Source organism: Moschus berezovskii, chromosome X (assembly GCF_049115385.1).
Source record: "Moschus berezovskii isolate FMDL1 chromosome X, NW_MosBer_1.0, whole genome shotgun sequence".
NCBI classification, from domain to species: Eukaryota; Metazoa; Chordata; class Mammalia; order Artiodactyla; family Moschidae; genus Moschus; species Moschus berezovskii.
In genome coordinates this window covers 16,105,566-16,131,027 of record NC_142488.1, presented here as the reverse complement: position 1 = coordinate 16,131,027, position 25,462 = coordinate 16,105,566, and the positions used below count along the sequence as shown (strand labels likewise).

Sequence of the window (25,462 nt, the reverse complement as noted above, 5' to 3'; positions counted from 1 at the left end):
CCCACTCAGTCATGCTGAGACTACAGCCCTCCAGGCTCCTCTATCCATGGAATTCTCCAGGCAAGAATACCGCAGTGGGTAGCCATTCCTTTCTCCAGGAGATGCTTCCCCAGGATTGAACCTGGGTCTCCCGCTTTGTAAATGGACTCTTTACTGTCTAGGCCATTGGAGTGACTCTAATCACTGTTTAAAAAAAAAAAAAAAGAAAAAAAAACTGACTGCCAAAATAGGTGGGCCTGGTTCCTACCCCGAGTCTGGAAAATTGTCCAGTTCATTTGCTCTGTTCTGTCTGACCGGCTTTCCTGTCCATCACTAACTCCCGGGGCATGCTCAAACTCATGCCTACCAAGATGGTGATGCTATCTAATCATCTTACCCAAAGTAGTCCCTTTCTCCTCCTGTCTTGGATTTCGCGGCAACAGAAACATCTCCTGGAAAATCTATTCACGATTATGAGACCCTTACTGACCAAAGACCAAAAATCTTACTGACCAATCAACCTGACCCACCCCCAGAGAAATCTGTATGAAGGTCAAGAATCAATGGTTAGAACCGGGTATGGAACAACAGACTGGTTCCAAAGCAGGAAAGGAGAACGTCAAGGATGCATATTGTCACCCTGCTTGTTTAACTTTTATGCAGAGTACGACATGCAAAATGCCATGCTGGATGAAGCACAGGCTGTGATCAAGATGACCGGGAGAAACATCAATAACCTCAGATATGCAGATGACACCACCCTTATGGCAGAAAGCAAAGAACGAAAGAGACTCCTGATGAAAGTGAAAGAGGAGAGCCAAAAATTGGGTTAAAACTCAACATTTGCCTACCTACTTTGGCCACCTAATGCCAAGAACTGACTCAGTGGAGAAGACCCTGATCACCGCCTCGATGTACATGACTCTGAGCAAGTTCCAGGAGTTGGTGATGAACAGGGACCCAGGCGTGCTGCAGACCATGGGGTTGCAAAAAGTCAGACACGACTCAGCAACTGGACTGAACTGAACTGAACTGAACACGGCATGGCTCATAGTTTCATTGAGTTAGACAAGGCTGTGGTCCTTCTAGTCGGTGATGCCATCCAGCCATCTCATTCTCTGTCGTCCCCTTCTCCTCCTGCCCCCAATCTCTCCCAGCATCAGAGTCTTTTCCAGTGAGTCAACTCTTCGCATGAGGTGGCCAAAGTATTGGAGTTTCAGCTTTAGCATCAGTCCTTCCAATGAACACCCAGGACTGATCTCCTTTAGGATGGACTGGTTGGATCTCCTTGCAGTCCAAGGGACTCTCAAGAGTCTTCTCCAACACCAGAGTTCAAAAGCATCAATTCTTCGGTGATCAGGTTTCTTCACAGTCCAACTCTCACATCCACACAGGACCACTGGAAAAACCGTATCCTTGACTAGACGTACCTATGTTGCCAAAGTAATGTCTCTACTTCTTAATATGCTATCTCAGTTCACTTCACTTCAGTTCAGCCGTTCAGTCGTGTCTGACTCTTTGCAACCCCATGAATCACAGTATACCAGGCCTCCCTGTCCAAACGCAAAGTCCCGGAGTTCACTCAAACTCATGTCCATCGAGTCGATGATGCCATCCAGCCATCTCATTCTCTGTCGTCCCCTTCTCCTCCAGCCCCCAATCCCTCCCAGCATCAGAGTTTTCCAGTGAGTCAACTCGTCGCATGAGGTGGCCAAAGTATTGCAGTTTCAGCTTTAGCATCAATCCTTCCAATGAACACCCAGGATTGATCTCCTTTAGAATGGACTGGTTGGATCATCTTGCAGGCCAAGGGACTCTCAAGAGTCTTCTCCAGCACCACAGTTCAAAAGCATCAATTCTTCGGCGATCAGCTTTCTTCACAGTCCAACTCTCACATCCATACATGACCACGGAAAAAACCATAGTCTTGACTAGACAGACCTTAGTTGGCAAAGTAATGTCTCTGCTTTTTAATATGCTGTCTAGGTTGCTCATAACTTTCCTTCCAAGGAGTAAGCGTCTTTTAATTTCCTGGCTGCAATCACCATCTGCAGTGACTTTTGAGCCCAAAAAAATAAAATCTGACACTGTTTCCACTTTTTCCCCATCTATTTCCCATGAAGTGATGGGACCAGATGCCATGATCTTTTTTTTTTTTCAATGTTGAGCTTCAAGCCAACCTTTTCACTCTCCTCTTTCACTTTCATCAAGAGGCTTTTGAGTTCCTCTTCACTTTCTGCCATAAGGGTGGTGTCATCTGCATATCTGAGGTTATTGATATTTCTCCCGGCAATCTTGATTCCAGCTTGTGTTTTATCCAGCCCAGCGTTCCTCATGATGTACTCTGCATATAAGTTAAATAAGTAGGGTGACAATATACAACCTTGACGTACTCCTTTTCCTATTTGGAACCAGTCGGTTGTTCCATGTCCAGTTCTAACTGTTGCTTCCTGACCCTCATACAAGTTTCTCAGGAGGCAGGTCAGGTGGTCTGGTATTCCCATTTCTTTCAGAATGTTCCACAGTTTATTGTGATCCACACAGTCAAAGGCTTTGGCATAGTCAATGAAGCAGAAATGGATGTTTTTCTGGAACTCTCTTGCTTTTCCCGTGATCCAGCAGATGTTGGCAATTTGATCTCTGATTCCTCTGCCTTTTCTAAAACCAGCTTGAACCTCTAGAAGTTTACGGTTCACATATTGCTGAAGCATGCCTTGGAGAATTTTGAGCATGACTTTACTAGCGTGTGAAATGAGTGCAATTGTGCGGTAGTTTGAGCATTCTTTGGCATTGCCTTTCTTTGGAATTGGAATGAAAACTGACCTTTTCCAGTCCTGTGTCCACTGCTGAGTTTTCCAAATTTGCTAGCATATTGAGTGCAGCACTTTCACAGCATCATCTTTCAGGATTTGAAATAACTCACCTGGCGTTCCATCACCTCCATGAGCTTTGTTCATAGTGATGCTTTCTAAGGCCCACTTGACTTCACATTCCAAGATGTCTGGCTTCAGGTGAGTGATCATGTCATCGTGATTATCTTGGTCGTGAAGATCTTTTTTGTACAGTTCTTCTGTGTATTCTTGCCACCTCTTCTTAATATCTTCTGCTTCTGTTAGGTCCATACCATTTCTGTCCTGCATCGAGCCCATCTTTGCATGAAATGTTCCCTTCGTATGTCTAAGAGATCTCTTGTTTTTCCTATTCTGTTGTTTTCCTCTATTTCTTTGCATTGATCGCTGAGGAAGGTTTTATTATCTCTTCTTGCTATTCATTAGAACTCTGCATTCAGATGCTTATATCTTTCCTTTTCTCCTTTGCTTTTCACTTCTCTTCTTTTCACAGCTATTTGTAAGGCCTCTTCAGACAGCCATTTTGCTCTTTTGCATTTCCTTTCCACAGGGATGGTCTTGGTCCCTGTCTCCTGTACAATGTCACGAACCTCCGTCCAGAGTTCATCAGGCACTCTATCAGATTAGTCCCTTAAATCTATTTCTCACTTCTACTGCATAATCATAAGGGATTTGATTTAGGTCATACCTGAATGGTCTAGTGGTTTTCCCTACTTTCTTCAATTTAAGTCTGAATTTGGCAATAAAGAGTTCATGATCTGAGCCACAGTTAGCTACTGGTCTCATTTTTGCTAACTGTATACAGCTTCTCCATCTTTGGCTGCAAAGAATATAATCAGTCTGATTTCGGTGTTGACCATCTGGTGATGTCCATGTATAGAGTCTTCTTGTGTGTTGTTGGAAGAGGGTGTTTGCTATGACCAGTGTGTTCTCCTGGCAAAACTCTATTAGCCTTTGCCCTGCTTCATTCCGTGCTCCAAAGCCAAATTTGCCTGTTACTTCAGGTGTCTCTTGACTTCCTACTTTTGCATTCCAGTCCCCTATAATGAAAAGGACATCTTTTTTGGATGTTAGTTCTAAAAGGTCTTGTAGGTCTTCATAGAACTGTTCAACATCGGCTTCTTCAGCGTTACTGGTTGGGGCATAGACTTGGATTACTCTAATATTGAATGGTTTGCCTTGGAAACGAACAGAAATCACTCTGTCATTTTTAAGATTGCATCCAAGTACTGCATTTCAGACTCTTTTGTTGACCATGATGGGTACTCAATTTCTTCTAAGGGATTCCTGCCCACAGTAGTAGATATAATGGTCATCTGAGTCAAAGTCTTTGACTGTGGATCACAATAAACTGTGGAAAATTCTGAAAGAGATGGGAATACCAGACCACCTGACCTGCCTCTTGATAAACCTGTATGCAGGTCAGGAAGCAACAGTCAGAACTGTACATGGAACAACAGACTGGTTCCAAATAGGAAAGGGAGTGCGTCAAGACTGTATATTGTCACCTTGCTTATTTAACTTACATGCAGAGTACATCATGAGGAACGCTGGGCTGGAAGAAGCACAAGCTGGAATCAAGATTGCTGGGAGAAATATCAATAACCTCAGATATGCAGATGACACTACCCTTATGGCAGAAAGTGAAGAGGAACTCAAAAGCCTCTTGATGAAAGTAAAAGAGGAGAGTGAAAAGGTTGGCTTGAAGCTCAACATTCAGAAAACAAAGATCATGGCATCTGGTCCCATCACTTCATGGGAAATAGATGGAAAAACAGTGGAAACAGTGTCAGACTTTATTTTTTGGGGCTCCAAAATCACTGCAGATGCTGATTGCAGCCAGGAAATTAAAAGACGCTTACTCCTCGGAAGGAAAGTTATGCTCAATCTTGATAATATATTAAAAAGCAGAGACATTACTTTGCCAACAAAGGTCCGTCTAGTCAAGGCTATGGTTTTTCCCGTGGTCATGTATGGATGTGAGAGTTGGACTGTGAAGAAAGCTGATCGCCGAAAAATTGATGCTTTTGAACTGTGGTGTTGGAGAAGACTCTTGAGAGTCCCTTGTACCGCAGGAGATCCAACCAGTCCATTCTAAGGGAGATCGATCCTGGGTGTTCATTGGAAGGACTGATGCTAAAGCTGAAACTGCAATACTTTGGCCACCTCATGCGACGAGTTGACTCACTGGAAAAGACTCTGATGCTGCAAAGGGTTGGGGGCGGGAGGAGAAGGGGACAACGGAGAATGAGATGGCTGGATGGCATCACCGACTCAATGGACATGAGTTTCAGTGAACTCCAGGAGTTGGTGATGGACAGGGAGGCCTGGCATGCTGTGATTCTTGGGGTCGCGGAGAGTCGGACACGAATGAGCGACTGAACTGAACTGCCCTCTGACAGATAAGGATAAGAAGCTTATGGAAGCATCCTGTTGGGAGAGACTGTGGGGAAACTGGGTCTTGTTTTGATGGGCGGGATCATGCTCAAAAATGTTTAAACCAATTTTCTGTTGATGGGCGGGGCTGTCTTCCCTCCCTGTTGTTTGACCTGAGACCAAACTAAGGTGGAGGTGGAGGTAATGAAGATAATGGCCACCTCCTTCAAAGGTCCCAGGCAGGCACTGCTGCACTCAGTGCCCCCGACCCTGCAGCAGTACACTGCCAACACACGCCTCTGCCAGGGACTCCTGGACACTCACAGGCAAGTCTGGGTCAGTCACCTGTGGAGTCCCTGCTCCTTTCTCCCGGATCCTGGTGCACACAAGGTTTTGTTTGTGCCCTCCAAGAGTCTGTTTCCCCAGTCCTGTGTAAGTTCTGTAATCAAATCCCACTGGCCTCCACAGTCAAATTCCTTGGGGGTTCTCAGTTCCCTTGCCAGATTCCCAGGTTGGTAAATCTGTTGCGGGTCCCAGAACTTCCTTAACAGTGGGAGAATTTCTTTGGTATGATCATTCTGCAATTTGTGGGTCGTCTGCTCAGAGCTCTACGGTTGGGGTTAATAGTGACCTCCTCCAAGATGGCTTATGCCACAGGGTGTGTGACTAGGGCTCCCACACCCAGAGCCCCTGCTCCTGTGGCAGGCCACTGCTGACCCACCGTCCCTCCACAGGAGACACTGAAACACAGTTCTGGATCAGTCTCTGTGGGATCTCTGAGCCCTGGTGTGCACAGGTTTTCTTTGAGCCCTCCAAGCGTCATGGGCGGGTATGGGATTTGACTTGAAAAGAAATTTCGCCCCTCCTACCATCTTTCTGGGGCTTCTCCTTTGCCCTTGGACGTGGGGTATCTTTTTGTGGTGGGATCTAACATTCTCCTTGGTTGTTCCGCACTGAGTTGTAATTTTGGACTTCTCCCAGGAGAAAATGAGGGCATGTTCTTCTACTCCACCATCTTGTATGGGAATCTTTGGTCAGCTTCCCATAACACTGAATGGGATTTTTCCAAGGGTTTTTTTTGGGTTGTTTTTTTTTTTTTTTTTGGTGCTGGAAAGATTGAAAGCAGGGGGACAAAGGGACGACATTGAAAAAGCAATTAGATGGCATCACCAACTGAACGGACGTGAGTTTGAGCAAGCACAGGTTTCGGTGACAGGATGGTGGGTCGGATAAGACTCAGCAAATGATCTGCACAATTATCACAACCCATGGGTGGAAAAAAGTCTTCCTATATTGGCATACAGCTTTTTTCTTTTTTTTTTTTTTTTTACTGATAAGGGAATCCAGTGTGCTTACAATGAGGGAGACTCAGTTTCAACCCTGGGTAAGCTTGAGAAGGGAATGTCTACCCACTGCAGTATTCTTGCCTGGAGAATTCCATGGACAGTGGAGCCTGGAGGGCTACAATCCATGGGGTCACAAATAGTCTGGGCAACACTGCATAGGTTCGGCACTGTATTTCACTTGACATTATAGTGAACCTTCTCAGTGTCAAATGCATAGCCCATACATCATTATCTTAAGGCGTCAAGAAAAGCCTTATTCAAAAGAAATCAGACCCAGAGTGTCGAGGGGGAGAAAACATGGAGCCAGGGTCCTGGGGACAACAGACTGGAAGCGGGCTTTGCGGGAGCCGGGGTGGGGAGAGGCGAGAATCTCAGGGGCGGGGACTCAGCGTTCATTTGCATAACCAGCATGCACTGCGGGCAGTGTGTTCAATGTATTATTTGAATTTATCGTAGATTTCCTTTAAACATAGCATTTCGATGAATGAGACTTTGTCCACTGATGTGAAAAGATCGGCCACAACCTTTTCACCGTGTCTTACTGTTTTTTTTTTTCTCTCATCCTCAGTGTATTAGGAGTGCCCGTCCTCTTAACGGTCTGTGCCCAGCTATCGTCAGGCCTCCTTGCTCTCCAGCTTGGTTCTGCTGGACCTTAGTCTCCGGTATTTCCGTGCAGGCTGAGTCAACCAGAACCAACAAAAGACTTAACCCACTAATTTTTGGAGGTCTTGTGGAGCTAAACAAGGCCAATAATTTTGTGTTGAAAAGTAGAACTTGGAAAATGACTGACTTCATGTGATCTTTTTTTTTTAAATTTCTGAAGCTTTCTGTGTTTACCCCATCAGATTTCGAGTTTGGTCTTTGGTGAGTTGTTAGTGAAAGTCAGTCGAGTCTGACTCTTTCAGACCCCATGTACTATGCAGTCCACGGGGTTTTCCAGACCAGAATACTGGATTGGTTAGCATTCCCGTTTTGCTAGAATCTTCCCCACCCAAGGATCAGACGCAGATTTCACGCATTATAGGCGAATTCTTTTCCCGCTGAGACACAAGGGAAGCCCAATATTCATAAAATCACAGTGGGGTTTTCCAAGCGAAGACAGGTTGGCCGATTGGACACGGCTGAACAAACAAATCAGCCAGAATTTTCACTCCCTGTGACGGAACCCGGGTCTCGGATATTGGCAGACAGGAATTTTTTTTTCCCTCCTTATGCTGGGAGGGATGGAGGCAGGAGGAAAAGGGTATGACAGAGGATGAGACGGCTGGATGACATCACAGACTCGACACACATGAGTTGGTGATGGACAGGGAGGCCTGGCATGCTGTGGTCCATGGGGTCGGACACGACTAAGCGACTGAACTGATGACACAGAGAACCTGCTTTCAATGTGGCAGACCCAGGCTCAGTGCCTGGGCAAGGGTCTCCTGGAGAAGGGAATGGTTACCCACTGCAGTATTCTTGCCTGGGGAATCCCATGGACAGAGGAGCCAGACAGACTCTGGTCAGACACGACTGAGTGACTTTCAGAGAGAGCCACCTGGGAAAAGAACTCTTTTTGGGTGATCCCACGTTTCTGTCGCGGGTGTAATTGTCTTTTGGGCTGTGCTTTGTAATATCAGTCACTCAGTCCCCTGGAACGGTTAGCCATCCTATGGACTGTGTAACCCGCCAGGCTCGTCTATCCGTGAAATTCTCCAGGCCAGAATACTGGAGTGAGTTTCCATTCCCTTCTCCAGGGACTCTTCCCGACCCAGAGGTCAAACCCGAGTCTCCTGCATTGCAGGCGAATTGTTTACCATGTGAGCCACCTTTTTTGTCTAATCCACAGTCATTACTACTGGATGTAGTGGTAGTCCACTTTCATAGTTGCATTGTTCATATAGGTTCGTTTTCTTGGTTCATAAACTTATGGAGGTAGTTAGTAAACCTATGTAGGTAGATGTGTTCCTTCTGTTCTCCCCCTTCCCACCCCAGGATGTGATATTTGTAAAAATCCATAGAAGGTCTCATGCTTCCCTGGTAGCTCAGCTGGTAAAGATTCCACCTTCCATGCAGGAGACCTGGGTTCGATTCCTGGGTCGCGAAGATCCCCTGGAGAAGAGAACAGCTACCTACTCCAGAATTCTGGCCTGGAGAATTCCATACAGTGTATACTTCATGGGATCATTTTAGACTCCCTATGAGAATTGCTGATCAACGTGTATATTTAACTTTTCATATATGTGATGCCAATTTTTGCTTTCTCTCCAAAGACTGTACCAGTGCACACTCAACAGCACTATATCAACATTTCGCTGTTTCACATGCCCAGCACTCTTGTTGTTTTCAAGCTTTTAGAATTTTTGACCGTCTGGGACGTGTGCAATCCATCATTTAAAATATTTGCATACAGTTTCACTGTTTGGAAGAGGCATCACTAGTTCAAATCAAAATTCTAGTGTAGGGAGTGTAGATAGTTTTCAATTTTTCTATTTTATTCTCAAAGCAGGGGTTGCCCAATTACTTCCTCAAGACAAATTCCAGGAGTGAAAATGATGGACTCAATGTTCCACACATTGAAATTTTTGATCCATATTACCCACCTTTCACACGGAAAGATTTTACGATTTTTCATTCTTATCTACAGTATTTACATACCTTTACTCACAAACACGTTTCAAAAGCAACTTTTTAAAAAAATTCTATTTGTATATAGTTAATATTTTCTTTGTTTTTTTAAATTTATTTTTTAATTGAAGGATAATTGCTTTCAGAATTTAATTTTCAAGGCCAAAGGACACAAGGCCCTCAGAAGACCAAAACCCAGAAATGCTTTTTCTGATCCCAGTTCCCACTTCCCAGAAACAACCATTTTAAATCGTTAGCAGTTTCATCTGTTTGCTTCTATAACTCATAAGATGCTTATACTGCTTTCTTCGTTTTGTTTTAAACTGTAGCAGAGAGGCTACATGCCCTCTCTGATATCCATTTTTCCTCAACCTTCAGAGACAGCTTAGAACTCCTGAGCTTTCCAGGGTCCTGAAGCATTAAAATGTCCTTGTCCCCACTTGGCTGCCGTTACCTGCTCTCCTGCTTTGTCAATAAGAACATAGCTTGTCTTTTGATTCCTTTCCTGTCATTTAGTGGGGTTTTGTGGATAGAGTAGAGATAAGTGGATATATTTAATCTGCCATATTCAACCTGAAATCCGAAGATACTGTAAGATTTTATTATCATTATAATTTTTATTTTTTGGCCACACTATAGGGTTTGGGAGACCTTAGTTCCCCATTCAGGGACTGAGCCTCTGCCCCTGCAGTGGAGTCCCAACCACTGGACCGTCAGGGAATTCCTGTTACTTTTAGACAATTTTTAAAAACTTTGAAAACAATTAGAGTAGTATCTATGTTAGAAAGGCCTCTCTGAAAATCGGTTAACGCATGGGACACGGATGGACGTTAAGAAACCTGGACTCAGCTGAGCGCCCCCTACTGGAATATCTTGCCCAAAGAAGTCTGACTTTCCCTGGGGCCTCTTTGTTCAGGGCCCAGTGCTTCACAATCGTGGCGGTCCACCAAAGGAGTCGGGGAGAGTCTAAAAATCCTATGCCCAGGACCCCACCCTGGGCCAATTAAATTTTTCTCTCTGTGTGTGGGGATTGGGCATCAGCATTTTTAAAGCTCTTCAGTGGGTCTCGAGTGCAGAGTCACCGTTCTCGGCTAAGCAGCTCACTGGTTTAGCCCGTTTATAACAGCATGGCAATATTTGGACCGGAATCCATCCCGTGTTCTTGTTATGCAGTTACTTTTGTGCGTTGTCCTGATTCTGGAGAGTGTCTATTTTCATGCTTTAATTTCATAAGCATGTCTTCTGTTAATGTGAGTAAAGAAGCACACAGCGGCATTAACATAGTATTTTCGTGGCACATTCATTTGGCAGAGGCATAGGATTTAGCTCAGTCCTCACATCACATTTATACTCTGCAGGAAGTCGCCATGACAGAGTGAAAACTGTCCAGCAAAACTGGCCATTTTGCTGTATCTGGATTTTTGCATTGCTGGAGTGCAGTAATGGTGGAGAATATTCTGGTTTTCCTGATCGCCAAAGAATTGATGCTTTTGAACTGTGGTGTTGGAGAAGACTCTTGAGAGTCCCTTGGACTGCAAGGAGATCCAACCAGTCTATTCTAAAGGAGCTCAGTCCTGGGTGTTCATTGGAAAGACTGATGCTAAAGTTGAAGCTCCAATACTTTGGCCACCTCATGCGACGAGTTGACTCACTGGAAAAGACTCTGATGCTGGGAGGGATTGAGGGCAGGAGGAGAAGGGGACGACAGAGAATGAGATGGCTGGATGGCATCACCGACTCAATGGATGTGAGTTTGAGTGAACTCCGGGAGTTGGTGATGGACAGGGAGGCCTGGCGTGCTGTGATTCATGGGGTCGCAAAGAGTCGGACACGACTGAGCGACTGAACTGAAGTGAACTGAACTGAATGACTATTATTGTGATTATAACGTGGATATTTGAGTCGTAGTCACCAAGGCCCTCCATTATTATGAATTGGTCCAATGTCTATATGGGGTGGCAAGGAGTCGGACACAACTGAGCACACACGGATGCACTATATAGCGCCCCCCACCCACACCTTCCCCCTCAAAGCGGTATTGAGAACAGGCTTAATTCTTACATGGGCTGCTTAGTCTTGCTGAGTTTTAGCTTTAGCCTTCAAAAACATAGTCATTGCTCATCATGGTTATCAGAAAAGAACAAGATGGGACAATATATATCATCACGACTGGAGGAGGGGAAAATCCTACAACATATTTAGAGTAAAAGACAGTGTGGAGGGACTTCTCTGGTGGTTAGGGTTCTGTGCTTTCACTGCTGAGAGAGTGGGTTCAAGCCCTGCTGGGGGAACTAAGATCCTACAAGCTGAGTGAAGCACCCCCCGACCCGCCAAAATGGTGGTGAATGGTTTAAGGTGATCTTTTATAATGAAGGGCAGGTTACTGAATTTGAGAAATCGACAGTGAAAGTAAGATGTGTTCTTAAAACTCAAGACTATCTCAGGGCCGTTTCAATTCTAACAACAGGAGCTGAGAGGTCCTCTATACCAGAAGAGAATTTTTAGTTTTCAGGAAAAATGGTAACATTTAAACCTTAAAGAAATCAGGATGCACTGAATAAATGCTATAAAATATTGTAGTTTCACAACTGAAATCATAAATGGCTTTATCTAAACAAATCCCTCAGTGTGAAGATCACATAATCAAAGTGATTTGTGAGAAATGCATAACTGCATGAAGTTAAAGCTTCATGAATATACATGTCCTCTGCCACGACTTACTAGTCTTCCAGGCATCTTTGGGGGCACTGTAGCATGCATTTTGTAATTTTATTATCTTCTTATCAACATAGTTGGATACTTTCATGAACTAATCATTCATTAAGATTGTCTTCTTCAAATGAAAATAATTGATTATATAACTATATCCAAATTTCTACCACATACTTTTTAAAACTCAAAAATAATTTGTTAAAATTGAATCCACCTGATTTCAGGGTTGAAAGCTGTGTACCTTTACTTTGAAATGGTAGGAAAATCTACCAGAAAGAGCAACCTACCAAATAATTCACAGTATAGAAGCACATGCAGAGACCTATTTTTTAATACCTAAAGCAGTCAAGAAGGCAAATAAAAAATTGCAAGTTGGATGTAATCTTGTTTTTTCTGGTAAACTTTAAAAATATTCCGTGAATCCTACTCATAATATTGTTATTTTTTAATTCTCAAAATTGTAAAAAATACGGAACACCTCTCTGAATTTGTGTGTCATCCTTGTGCAGGGGCCGTGCTAATCTCTGTATCATTCGAGTTTTAGTCTACGTGCTATTGAAGCTTCTAGCACTGTAACATTATTTTGATTGTGCAAAACCAACTTGGTTATAATGGGGCATCTGAATGCACAATGAGTACAAATACCTGCCTTATTTCCTAAAAGATAAGCTTTTTTAATTTTCAGATATGACACATTGAGGCTTGTCACTTTGTGTAAGTTAGCACTTCTGCGTGTAGGAGACTCTGCCACTGTGACGAGTGCATGGTAGCGGCACACAACCTCCTGAGACTGGCAAGGTAGCTGAGGATTGACTTATTGCCATCAACTGCTGTAACGCAAACTAGATGGATATTGTTAATTTTGGTGTAATATTGACTCCATGCAGCTAAAATAGGCTTTAAAGATTTAGTATGGTTCGATGCTCTATTTACCTTTTAAATTATTTTTATTTAGGTTTATGTGCATAAACACATCTTCATCCACCCAGCCCTCACAGCCTTCAGGGTGGGCACATCAGCCCTTAGATGCCGCCGGAGAACCTCAGAGAAAGCTCGTGAACATGTAACGTGGTTCTCAGAAGGCCTTCCCTCTGTGCTTGGTGGAGCGCACATTCTGAAAAGTGCTGTGAGAATACCTGATTTAGCAGGATTATTCATTGTCCCCCTGGGAACTTGGATCCTCTTAATTTGGGCCTGTGGAAAGGGGAGTGGGCAACGGGTGACAACCAGAGGCACTTGCAACTAGAGAGTCAGTGTCAGCTGAGGATGCTACAGGAAGAGTAAAAGGCACCAGAAAGTTCTGTTGCCCTGAGCGCATCGGTGCATTGGTGCAGCGCCGTCAACCCCCGCGTGCTCGCTCAGTCGTGTCCGACTCTGCGACCCCATGGACTGTAGCCCACCAGGCTCCTCTGTCCCTGCGATTTCCTAGGCAAGAACACTGGAGTGGGTTGCCAGTTCCTTCTCTCAGCTCGTGAGGTCCATTCTAAATCCCGGGGGTCTCGGTACCATGCAAGACCCTGAGCCAGCAGGTCTGGGGGTGGGGGCTGAGACCCTGCATATCCAACCCCTTAATTCTGTTTCCTTTTATGAAGCTCCCTTTCGTGAAGCTCATGTATGTTGATGCACAGTATCACTTGTCGGCTGACCCCCAAGCATATAATAAATACTGAAAAATTTTCCATCAAACAGGTTAAACTTATTTTGCCCTTTCAAAGAAAAAAACTTCAGGGAATTCCCTGATGACCTAGTGGTTACGATTCTGGGCTTTCACTGCTGTGGCCCCAAGTTCAATCGCTGGTCAGGGAAGTGAGATCCTGCAAGCCCCACAGTGCAGCCAAAAAGAGAAAAGAAAAAAAAAGGAATAGCACTTCAGTTACCTGTGTAGTTTACAAAGGCAGAACATTTCACCCACGGATGGATCCATAAAACTGTAGCCTATCTGTATTTTTATGCTGTGTATAGGAGCTCCAGTGGTGCAATCGGTTAGGGTACTTATACGCTGTGTATAAAATCTTATTTTATCCTTTGATTTTAGCATGTAACATACAATTAAGCATGAAGACTCTCATGTAAAACTAATAGCAACAACTGCAACATTTCTATTTTCATTTTAGGTTTTTAAGTTTTTAAGATATGATTTATCTATTTTTTTATGACGGCACTGGATCTTTGTTCCTGCACAGTTTTTTTTTTAATTTATTTTATTGTAGGATAATTACTCTACAATATTGTGATGGTTTCTGCCATACATGAACATAAATGGGCCATAGGTATACATGTGTCCCCCCCATCCTCCCTACCCCATCCCTACCCCATCCCTACCCTATCCCTCTAGGTTGTCCCAGAGCACCTGCTTTGGATGTCCTTCTTCATACATCTGACTCCCACAGGCTATCTATTTTACATATGGTAATGTATCTGCCTCAGAGCTGATCTTTCAAGTCATTCCACCCTCTCCTCCCACTGAGTCCAAAAGTCTGTTCTTGACTTCTGTGCCTCGTTTGCTGCCCTGTACATAGGATCCAGGTGGCGCTAGTGGTAAAGAATGTGCCTGCCAAGGCAGGAGACATAAGAGATACAGGTATGATCCCTGGGTCAGGAAGCTCCCCTGGAGGAGGGAATGGCAATCCACTACAGTATTCTTGCCTGGAGAGTCCCATGGACAGAGAAGCCTGGTAAGCTACAGTCCCTAGGGTCACACAGAGTCGGATACGACTGAAGCTACTTAGCGTGCGTGCTCCTTTGCTGCCCTGCACATAGGATCGTAGGTACCATCTTTCTAGAGTCCATCAGTTCAGTTCAGTTCAGTTGCTCAGTCATGTCCGACTCTTTGCAACCCCATGAATCACAGCATGCCAGGCCTCCCTGTTCATCACCAACTCCCGGAGTTTACTCAGACTCATGTCCATCGAGTTGGTGATGCCATCCAGCCATCTCATCCTCTGTCAGCCCCTTCTCCCTGATGCTGGGAGCAGCATCAGGGCCTATTTCAATGAGTCAGCTCTTCGCATGAGGTGGCCAAAGTATTGGAGTTTCAGCTTCAACATCAGTCCTTCTAATGAACACCCAGGACTGATCTCCTTTAGGATGGACTGGTTGGATCTCCTTGCAGTCCAAGGGACTCTCAAGAGTCTTCTCCAACACCACAGCTCAAAAGCATCAATTCTTCAATGCTCAGCTTTCTTCACAGTCCAACTCTCACATCCATACATGACCACTGGAAAAACCATAGCCTTGACTAGATGGACCTTTGTTGGCAAAGTAATGTCTCTGCTTTTTAATATGCTGTCTAGGTTGGTCATAACTTTCCTTCCCAGGAGCAAGCGTCTTTTAATCTCATGGCTGCAATCACCATCTGCAGTGATTTTGGAGCCCCAGAAAACAAAGTCTGACACTGTTTCCACTGTTTCCCCATCTATTTCCCATGAAGTGATGGGACCTGAAGCATAAGCTGGAATCAAGATTGCCAGGAGAAATATCAATAACTTCAGATATGCAGACCACACGACCCTTATGGGAGAAAGTGAAGAGGAACTAAAAAGCCTCTTGATGAAAGTGAAGGAGGAGTGAAGAAGTTGGCTTAAAGCTCAACATTCAGAAAACTAAGATCATGGCATCTGGTCCTGAGTTGTATGGTAGTTTTACTCCTAGCTTTCTAAGGAATCTCCATACTGTTCTCCATACTGGTTGTATCGGTTTGCATTCCCTCCAACAGTGCAAGAGGGTTCCCCCTTCTTCACACCCTATCCAGCATTCATTGTTAGTAGACTTTTTGATGATGGCCATTCTGACTGGTGTGAGATGATACCTCATGGTGGTTTTGATTTGCATTTCTCTAATAATGAGCAATGTTGAGCATCTTTTCATGTGTTTTTTAGCCATCTGTAGGTCTTCTCTTGGAGAAATGTCTGTTTAGGTCTTCTGCCCACTGTTTGATTGGGTTGCTCATTGTTCTGGTATTGAGCTGCATGAACTGCTTGTATATTTTGGAGAGTAAATGTCAGTTGTTTCGTTTGCTATTATTTCCTCCCATTCTGAGGGCTGCCCTCTCACTTGCTTAGTTTCCTTCGTTGTGCAAAAAGCTTTCAAGTTCAGCCGGTTCCCATCTGTTCACCTTTGTCTTTATTTCCATTACTCTGGGAGGTGGATCATAGAGGATCTTGCTGGGATTTATGTTGGAGAGTGCCCTGCGCAGGCTTTCTTTAAGTGCGATGAGCGGGGTTACCCTCTGGTTGCAGTGCGCAGGCTTCTCATTGTGGTGTCTCCTCTTGCTGCAGAGCATGGTCTAGGACATGGGCTCAGTAGCTCTGGCACAGGGGCTTAGTTGGTCTGGAGCATGTGGGGTTTTCCGGGCTCAGGGATCGAACCCATCTCCTGCATTGGCAGGTGGAGTCTTTACCATTGAGCCACTACGGAAGCCCCAGTTTTTAACTTTCTCGAAACCTTTCTTATTTTATGTTTATTCAACATTCGTCAATAAGAATTTTAGTGCGTATACTAAGAGCCAACTACTGTCATATTCTGAGCTGCTTATATCTAGGATTTTTAACCACTTGAAAACATTTAACATTTGTTTCCCTACAGCAAACTCTAAATTCTTAAAAATTTTCCTTTCAACAGGATCGCCTCTAAAGTAGCCAGACACCACCTCTGAGTAATCAGCAATTACAGACCCACAAGTGGAAGTCTCCTGATAATGGTGTCAGTGGTTTCATCGAATACAACCCAAGTGATTCTAGCTGAGGAAGCCTGGCTTCTTTGCAGGAGAATATCCCAAACTACAAACCTAAACACCTAATTCTCCTTGACTTTATCTGCCAGAGGACTATAGACTATAATTTTTATAGACTGGATGCCATGATCTTTATTTTCTGAATGTTGCACGGAGAAGGCAATGGCAAGCCAGTCCAGTACTCTTGCCTAGAAAATCCCATGGACAGAGGAGCCTGGTAGGCTGCAGTCCATGGGGTCGCTACAAGTCAGACATGACTGAGCAACTTCACTTTCACACATTGGAGAAGGAAATGGCAACCCACTCCAGTGTTCTTGCTTGGAGAATCCCAGGTACGGGGGAGCCTGGCGGGCTGGCGTCTATGGGGTTGCACAGAGTCGGACACGACTGAAGTAACTTAGCAGTAGCAGCACTTTAAGCCAGCTTTTTCACTCTCCTCTTTCATTTTCATCAAGAGGCTCTGTAGTTCTTCTTCACTTTCTGCATGAGGGTGGTGTCATCTGCATATCTGAGGTTATTGATATTTCTCCTGGCAATCTTGATTCCAGCTTGTGCTTCATCCAGTCCAGTGTTTCTCATGATGTACTCTGCATATAAGTTAAATAAGCATGGGGACAATATACAGCTTTGAGGTACTCCTTTTCCTATTTGGAGCCAGTCTGTTGTTCTATGTATGGTTCTAACTGGTGCTTCCTGACCTGCATACAGACTTCTCAAGAGGCAGGTCAGGTGGTCTGGTATTCCCATCTCTTTCAGCATTTTCCAGTTTATTGTGGTCCACACAGTCAAAGGCTTTGGCATAGTCAATAAAGCAGAAATAGATGCTTTTCTGGAACTCTCTTGCTTTCTCGATGATCCACCAGACGTTGGCAGTTTGATCTCTGGTTCCTTTGTCTTTTCTTAAAACTAGCTTGAAAAGTTGGCTTAAAACTCAAAATTTGGAAAACAAAGATCATTGCATTCAGTCCCATCACTTCATGGCAAATAGATCAGGAAACAATGGAAACAGTGACAGACTTTACTTTCTTGGACTCCAAAATCACTGAGGATGGTGACTTCAGCCATGAAATTAAAAGACACTTGCTCCTTGGAAGAAAAGCTATGACCAACCAAGGCACATATTAAAACGCAGAGATATTACTTTGCCAACAAAGGTCCATCTAGTCAAAGCTACGGTTTTTCCAGTAGTCGTGTATGGATGTGAGAGTTGGACTATAAAGAAAGCTGATCGCCGAAGAATTGATGCTTTTGAACTGTGGTGCTGGAGAAGACTCTTGAGAGTCCCTTGGACAGCAAGGAGGTCCAACCAGTCCATCCTAAAGGAAAAGGGTCCTGAATATTCATTGGAAGGACTGATGCTGAAAGTGAAGTGCCAATGCTTTGACCACCTGAAAAAGAACTGACTCATTTGAAAAAACCCTGATGCTGGGACAGATCGAAGGTGGGAGGAGATGGGGATGACAGAGGATGAGATGATTGGGTGGCATCACTGACTCAGTAGACATGTGTCTGAGTAGACTCTGGGAATTGGTGATGGACAGGGATGCCTGGCCTGTTGCAGTCCATGGGGTCGCAAAGTATCAGACTCGACTGAACGACTGAACTGAACTGAACTGATAATTGGTTAAGTAAGTCAGATGACCTGGGGTATACAGGGCTATACCTAATGAGAGTCCTTAACTTAAATTCTTACTTATGATTTTACTAATAATTGCCAGCTATATTGTTTTCTATGTCACTTGTTTCAGAAGATTATTTCTTATGTTACCAAATGTGTGACTGAGCCTGTGATAAAATGCTGATATGCAATTCCATATGAGATCAATGATTGTAATAATGTAACTCTAGATACGGGAAGAAGCAACAAGAGGGAATATTTTCCTGGAGCAAGAGGCTAGTAAGACAGGTATGGTCCAGAGACTTTTGCTACTCGCAAGGCCTGGTCTAGTAACAGCACATTGAGCGGCTGATCAATGGAATCTTTGCTAGATGTGGGAATAAGCCTTCCCAGCACCGCAGGTCACAATGGCCATGAAATGCTCCCAAAGTATGGTCAAATATGTGGCTAAGAAGGGGCCCTGCCAAGTGGAAATTGGCATTTGTCAGCTGCCTTTACAAAGATTAAATAATGACCACTGAGAGCTGCTGAACTTCAACATCCCCTGAAAGGAGTTCAAGGGTGGAGATCAGAAATAAGGTACGCTGTGCTCTGGGAAAATCCCAGAAGAACAGGCATTCAGATAGTCAGATGTTTTCAGGTAAAGATTTTTATGAGCCCAAATTCTTACATCTTCTCATCCTTAGAGAAACACTAACATCATGAACTAATGTCTGGTCCTGATTCTCCTAGCCCCTCAGCAGCTTTTCTACTATTAATCTTTGGGCTGTGTACCTTTAACTTTCTTGTTAAGTTTGCTTTTTCTAGAATACAACAAATCTCCAAGTGGTAGTATGATAAGAATATCCCCTGGCCAACAGCCAGAGAATGCTGAAACAAGCTGCCTTATCATTCCATGGACTCTTATCTTCCTCCATAAATGCACCCTGACAGACAGCAGACAAAAGAAACCCAGAGTCCAGCAATGCCCCCGTACAGCCTGAAGAAGTCAGATCGGTCATCGCCCCTTTTCCCTTGAGACTGGGTTCCCAAGTACCTGAGAAGGGAAATAGGTAGATAGTCAGACATGAGCAGGGTATCAAAAAGGGCCAAAGAACAGTGAAAGTGAAAGTTGCTCAGTCGTGTCCAACTCTTTGCAACCCCATGGAGTATACAGTCCCATGGAATTCTCCAGGCCAGAATACTGGAGTGGGTATCCTTTACCTTCTCCAGGGGATCTTCCCAACAGCCCTAAAAAATAGAGGGAGGAATGTGGTGTCCCAGGGATGAAAGAATAGGGGAAAAGCAAAAAACCAAGGAGGGCCTTGAAATGCAGGAACGTTAAAAACCAGACCCTTGTCCTTCCCGCTCCCCCTCCATGTTGGAGCTATTAATGGATTTCAGGTCTTCCTGAGCAGTATAACCTGTCTCTCCTCTTACCCCATAGGGAGGAGGTATTTGCCTTACTCTTCCCCCACCCAGTATATGTGCCTCATCCAATCAGCAAATGACCCACAAGACCCACAAGACCCGGGTACATCCTGCTCCATGTACCCGGAGTATAAAAATGGACCAAGGATCCCTGTCCAACATCGGTTCTCTCTTGGGCCAGCCCACTGTTCTAATAGTGTCTCCCACTGTAATAAACTTTATTCTCCCCTCATGCTGCCTCATGTCTGGAAACTCTTTTGCAACCTGCGCACAGACCATGACAGAAAAGATTGAGGGCATGAGGAGAAGGGGACAACAGAGGATGAGATGGTTGGATGGCATCATTGTGTGAAATGAAAATATCTCCTGCCATATTAACAAACAAGAAATGTCACAGCCATCAGCAATTTCTGGCATCCCAATGTGAATGAGGGCTCCCAAAACAGCCATCCATCGATCCAGTGGATGCTGCCACTTCCCATAGTGCTTGCTGAGGAGCTGGGAGAATGCAAGAAGCAAGGTGAACAAGGAAACAGGATTGGCCCCGATAGCTGAGGTGCATATGAAAGGAATGAATTCAGTGAGCCCAGAGGCTTGCATCTTCCCATACACACAATGCTAAGTTCTTTAACTTGATACCTGACCTTTGACGTTCAGACTGCTTGCTCCCCTTGTTGCTAACTTGTATAATAGCCTGCCTCCTTAAAGCAGTTTTCTCAGAGCTACTGAGATGCTGTCTCCTGGGCTGAGAGTGCTAAACATTCCCACCAAATAAAATAAGTCTATTTTAGGTTGTGACTATATGTTTAGTCGAGTGGACATGGGTTTGAGCAAACTCCAGGAGACAGTGAAGGACAGGAAAGCCTGATGTGCTGTAGTCTATTGGCTTGCAAAGAGTCAGGACACAACAGAGCAACTGAACAAAAACTTAAGGTGCTGTCTCCTGCGCTGCCTCAAATAAAACTTAACTCGCAGTCCTCATTTTACCTCAAAACTTAACTCACAACTCTCTTCTATTTTTTTAAGTCAACAGGGCATAGAGAAATTGGGGATATTTATGAGATGTTTTGACAGTTCTGGTTTAAGGCTGGTCTTTTGTTCTGGGGGCTTGATGAGGATTAAGGATCAGAACTTGTTGTGATATGGTAAGTGTAGTTTAGGCTAGATGGACACAATGAAGCGTTTCAATCAAGTCTTAGAAAACAAAGAGTTGTTTGATGCTATCTATCCACATGTTGGTTAGTCTGACTGAACAGAACAATAAAGGTATTTACATTTTTATCTTTCTAGGCAAGAGTTCCTGGGAGAGTTAAGTCATTCTGATAAAGACATCCGAATAGTAAAGGCATGTTAATATAGGTAGTAAACTGAATAGGAGAAGACTCTACACATGGACATCACTAGATGGTCAACACCGAAATCAGGACATCACTAGATGGTCAACACCGAAATAAGATTGATTATATTCTTTGCAGCCAAAGATGGAGAAGCTGTATACAGTTAGCGAAAACAAGACCAGGAGCTGACTGTGGCTCAGATCATGAACTCCTTATTGCCAAATTCAGACTTAAATTGAAGAAAGTAGGGAAAACCACTAGACCATTCAGATATGACCTAAATCAAATCCCTTATGATTATACAGTGGAAGTGAAAATTAGATTTAAGGGACTAGAGCTGATAGATAGAGTGCCTGATGAACTCTGGATGGAGGTTCGTGACATTGTACAGGAGACAGGGACCAAGACCATTCCCATGGAAAAGAAATGCAAAAAAGCAAAATGGCTGTCTGAGGAGGCCTTACAAATAGCTGTGAAAAGAAGAGAAGCGAAAAGCAAAGGAGAAAAGGAAACATATAAGTATCTGAATGCAGAGTTCCAAAGAATAGCAAGGAGAGATAAGAAAGCATTCCTCAGAGATCAATGAAAAGAAATAGAGGAAAACAACAGAATAGGAAAAACAAGAGATCACTTCAAGAAAATTAGAGATTCCAAGGGAACATTTCATGCAAAGATGGGCTTGATAAAGGACAGAAATGGTATGGACCTAATAGAAGCAGAAGATATTAAGAAGAGGTGGCAAGAATACACAGAAGAACTGTACAAAAAAGATCTTCATGACCAAGATAATCATGATAACGTGATCACTGACCTAGAGCCAGACATCTTGGAATGTGAAGTCAAGTGGGCCTTAGAAAGCATCACTACGAACAAAGCTAGTGGAGGTGATGGAATTCCAGTTGAGCTATTTCAAATCTTGAAAGATGATGCTGTGAAAGTGCTGCACTCAATATGCCAGCAAATGTGGAAAACTCAGCAGTGGCCACAGGACTGGAAAAGGTCAGTCTTCATTCCAATCCCAAAGAAAGGCAATGCCAAAGAATGCTCAAACTACCGCACAATTGCACTTATCTCACATGCTAGGAAAGTCATGCTCAAAATTCTCCAAGCCAGGCTTCAGCAATATGTGAACCGTGAACTCCCAGATGTTCAAGCAGGTTTTAGAAAAGGCAGAGGCACCAGAGATCAAATTGCCAACATCCGCTGGATCATGGAGAAAGCAAGAGAGTTCCAGAAAAGCATCTATTTCTGCTTCATTGACTATACCAAAGCCTTTGACTGTGTGAATCACAGTAAACTGTGGAAACTTCTGAAAGAGATGGGAATACCAGACCACTTGACCTGCCTCTTGAGAAACCTGTATGCAGGTCAGGAAGCAACAGTCAGAACTGTACATGGAACAACCAACTGGTTCCAAATAGGAAAAGGAGTACATCAACTTATATGTAACTTATTTTACTTATTTAACTTATATGCAGAGTACGTCAAGAGGAACGCTGGGCTGGAAGAAGCACAAGCTGGAATCAAGATTGCCGGGAGAAATATCAATAACCTCAGATATGCAGATGACACCACCCTTATGGCAGAAAGTGAAGAGAAACTCAAAAGCCTCTTGATGAAGGTGAAAGAGGAGAGTGAAAAGGTTGGCTTGAAGCTCAACATTCAGAAAACAAAGATCATGGCATCTGGTCCCATCACTTCATGGGAAATAGATGGGGAAACAGTGGAAACAGTGTCAGACTTTATTTTGGGGGGCTCAAAAATCAGTGCGGATGCTGATTGCAGCCATGAAATTAAAAGACGCTTACTCCTTGGAAGGAAAGTTATGACCAACCTAGATAGTATATTAAAAAGCAGAGACGTTACTTTGCCAACCAAGGTCCGTCTAGTCAAGGCTATGGTTTTTCCCATGGTCATGTATGGATGTGAGAGTTGGACTGTGAAGAAAGCTGATCGCCGAAGAATTGATGCTTTTGAACTGTGGTGCTGGAGAAGACTCTTGAGAGTCCCTTGGACTGCAAGGAGATCCAACCAGTCCATTCTTGAGGAGATCCATCCTGGGTGTTCATTGGAAGGACTGATGCTAAAGCTGAAACTCCAATACTTTGGCCACCTCATGCGACGAGTTGACTCACTGGAAAAGACTCTGATGCTGGGAGGGATTGGGGGTGGGAGGAGATGGGGACGACAGAGAATGAGGTGGCTGGATGGCATCACCGACTCCATGGACATGAGTTTGAGTGAACTCCGGGAGTTGGTGATGGACAGGGAGGCCTGGTGTGCTGTGATTCATGGGGTCACAAAGAGTCGGACACGACTGAGCGACTGAACTGCACTGAACTGAGACAATAGATGCCTCTGGCTTAATGTGGTAAGGTTCAGTTTTATAAAGTACCAGCTTGAAAGTACATATCTCTAGCTTTTGTCTTCCTACATAAATATGTTCAAGTCTCTGCAATTTTATAAACAAATCTCTCCAGGTAACCTGGGGATGCCTGGGGCATTCAACAGTTTCTGTGAATCCCACTGTGCTTGGCATTTCATCTTAGATGCCTCCTCCTAGCCGACTGGGAGGGTTCTTGACATCACTGCATTTCAGCAGCTCTGGGAATAGCACCTGTGCGTGGCAAATGTATACTTCCCTGGTGGCTCAGATGGCAAAGCATCTGTCGACAATGAGGGAGACCTGGGTTCAATCCCTGGGTCAAGAAGATTCCCTGGAGAAGGAAATGGCAACGCACTCCAGTGCTCTTGCCTAGAAAATCCCATGGATGGAGGAGCCTGGTGCAGGCTACTGTCCATGGGGTCGCAAATATTTGGATATGACTGAGTGACTTCACTTACGGCAAATGTATACCAACTGCTTGGAGAACTGCATTAATAAAGTAGACAAGGAAGAGGAAAAAGCAAGCAAGCAAACAAAGGCAGTAAACTTTCACCCTTTTTGAAACAGAGGCCCAGAATCTGTTTCCTTTGCTCTTGGCTATCTGTCCTGTCTCCTCCACTCCACTGCTTTTCCTAAAATTTTGGATGACATAATAACTACTACTTGAAGGAGTCTTTTGGGCCTAGAAAAGTAAACAACAGTCTCAAAGGCCCTTGCTGAATCACCTAACTTCGGAGAAAACAAAACAGAACTTTAGATCCCGTCCTGATGCTCCAGGCCGGTTGCATCTATCTGGGACTTATCACTCCCTGTCCAGAAACCTTCCATCCCCTACACCTGCCCTGAAGACTTATCACTCCCTGCCCAAAAACTTTCCACTCCCTACACCTGCCCAAAAAACTTATCATCCGCTGCCCAACTACAAATGCCATCTCAACTAAAGAATACCCAAACCTTCCCGCCTGATTAATGTTTTCCTTATCACTTCCACAAACCTCCCTATAAATATAGAGCTTCCCTGATCCCTCTCAGCGCTCAGCCTGGTCGTTAGGCTGACTGTAGTCCCCTCCTTGCCTGAATAAAGGTAACCTACTTCTGTTGAGGTCATCTTTCCTTTTTCTGCCTTGCCCGAACTATACCTTACACTACTCAGTGGTCACTTCTTAGTCTTTATCTTGCTTGATCTTCCTGCTCCTCTAGAAATGAGAAAGAATTATCAGAAAGGATGAAAGATGATCAGGAAAGCAGAGAGTCATGGAAGTCTACAGAGGAATTTTAAGGAGGACATGATCAACCCTGTCAAATATTGCAGAGAAATAGGACCAGAAAACTCATCCCATGCTTTCTGGCAGGTACAGGGTAGTTTGTTTGGAGAGAAACTTCCTTCAATACTTGCCCAGTGTTTTCCTTCTGTATCAGTTTCTACCAATCAACCACGATTTGGATCTACTGCCAATGTAAGCAGATGACTATTCTCAAATTAAGGACGGTGGCTACTCCTGTTGATTTATTACTAAATGCAAGAAGTTGTTAACTTAAAACAATAAAACAGCCAGTTATTTTACTAGCAAGATAGGTTTATTGGGGAACAGGAAAGAACTGCTGTCTGGGATATATAAACATGGTAAACCACATGCAAGTCTGGTAAAGCAAAGGAGAAAAAACTCTTTTATAAGGAGAAGGGGAAATTGGGAGGAGCTGTTATTAAAAAAATAATAGTAAAAGTCCAATAAAGGAAACTGAGAGTTTGAAGCATACTGGATTTTCATTGGCTGAGCTGTGACAGTCTCTCTTTGGCTGAGATGTTGCCAGGCAAGAAGAAAATCTTTCTTCCCCCTGCACTTGGTAGGACTGTCATTTCTTGCTGGAGATGCAAAATATGTCTCTTCCTGTTGGGATCTGTATTGATATTGACTGATACGTGCATGAGAGTTCCCTCTTCTGGCCTCCTGACTCCATTTAACTGAGGTTTCTGCTTAATTTTCACAAAGTCTATGCTAATTGGAACCTTCAAGCTGTATTTGAGGGATGTTCTTGTTTTGTCTTTTTCTCCCACTCTTCGCTTTCTATTGATAAAGGAAATTTGAATTGGGACCCACGTAATTGT

The 25,462-nt window shown here is 44.0% G+C and overlaps 1 non-coding gene and 1 pseudogene across 1 annotated transcript; one reads left to right on the top strand and one right to left on the bottom strand.

Annotated features, from left to right (window-relative positions):
- LOC148773230 (protein cornichon homolog 1 pseudogene) overlaps positions 1–25,462 on the top strand; it is a 139,708-nt pseudogene that overhangs the window by 35,646 nt on the left and 78,600 nt on the right.
- Positions 12,336–12,443, bottom strand: LOC129535293 (U6 spliceosomal RNA). Its single transcript, XR_008681571.1, has one exon. It is a non-coding gene; the product is annotated as a U6 spliceosomal RNA (small nuclear RNA).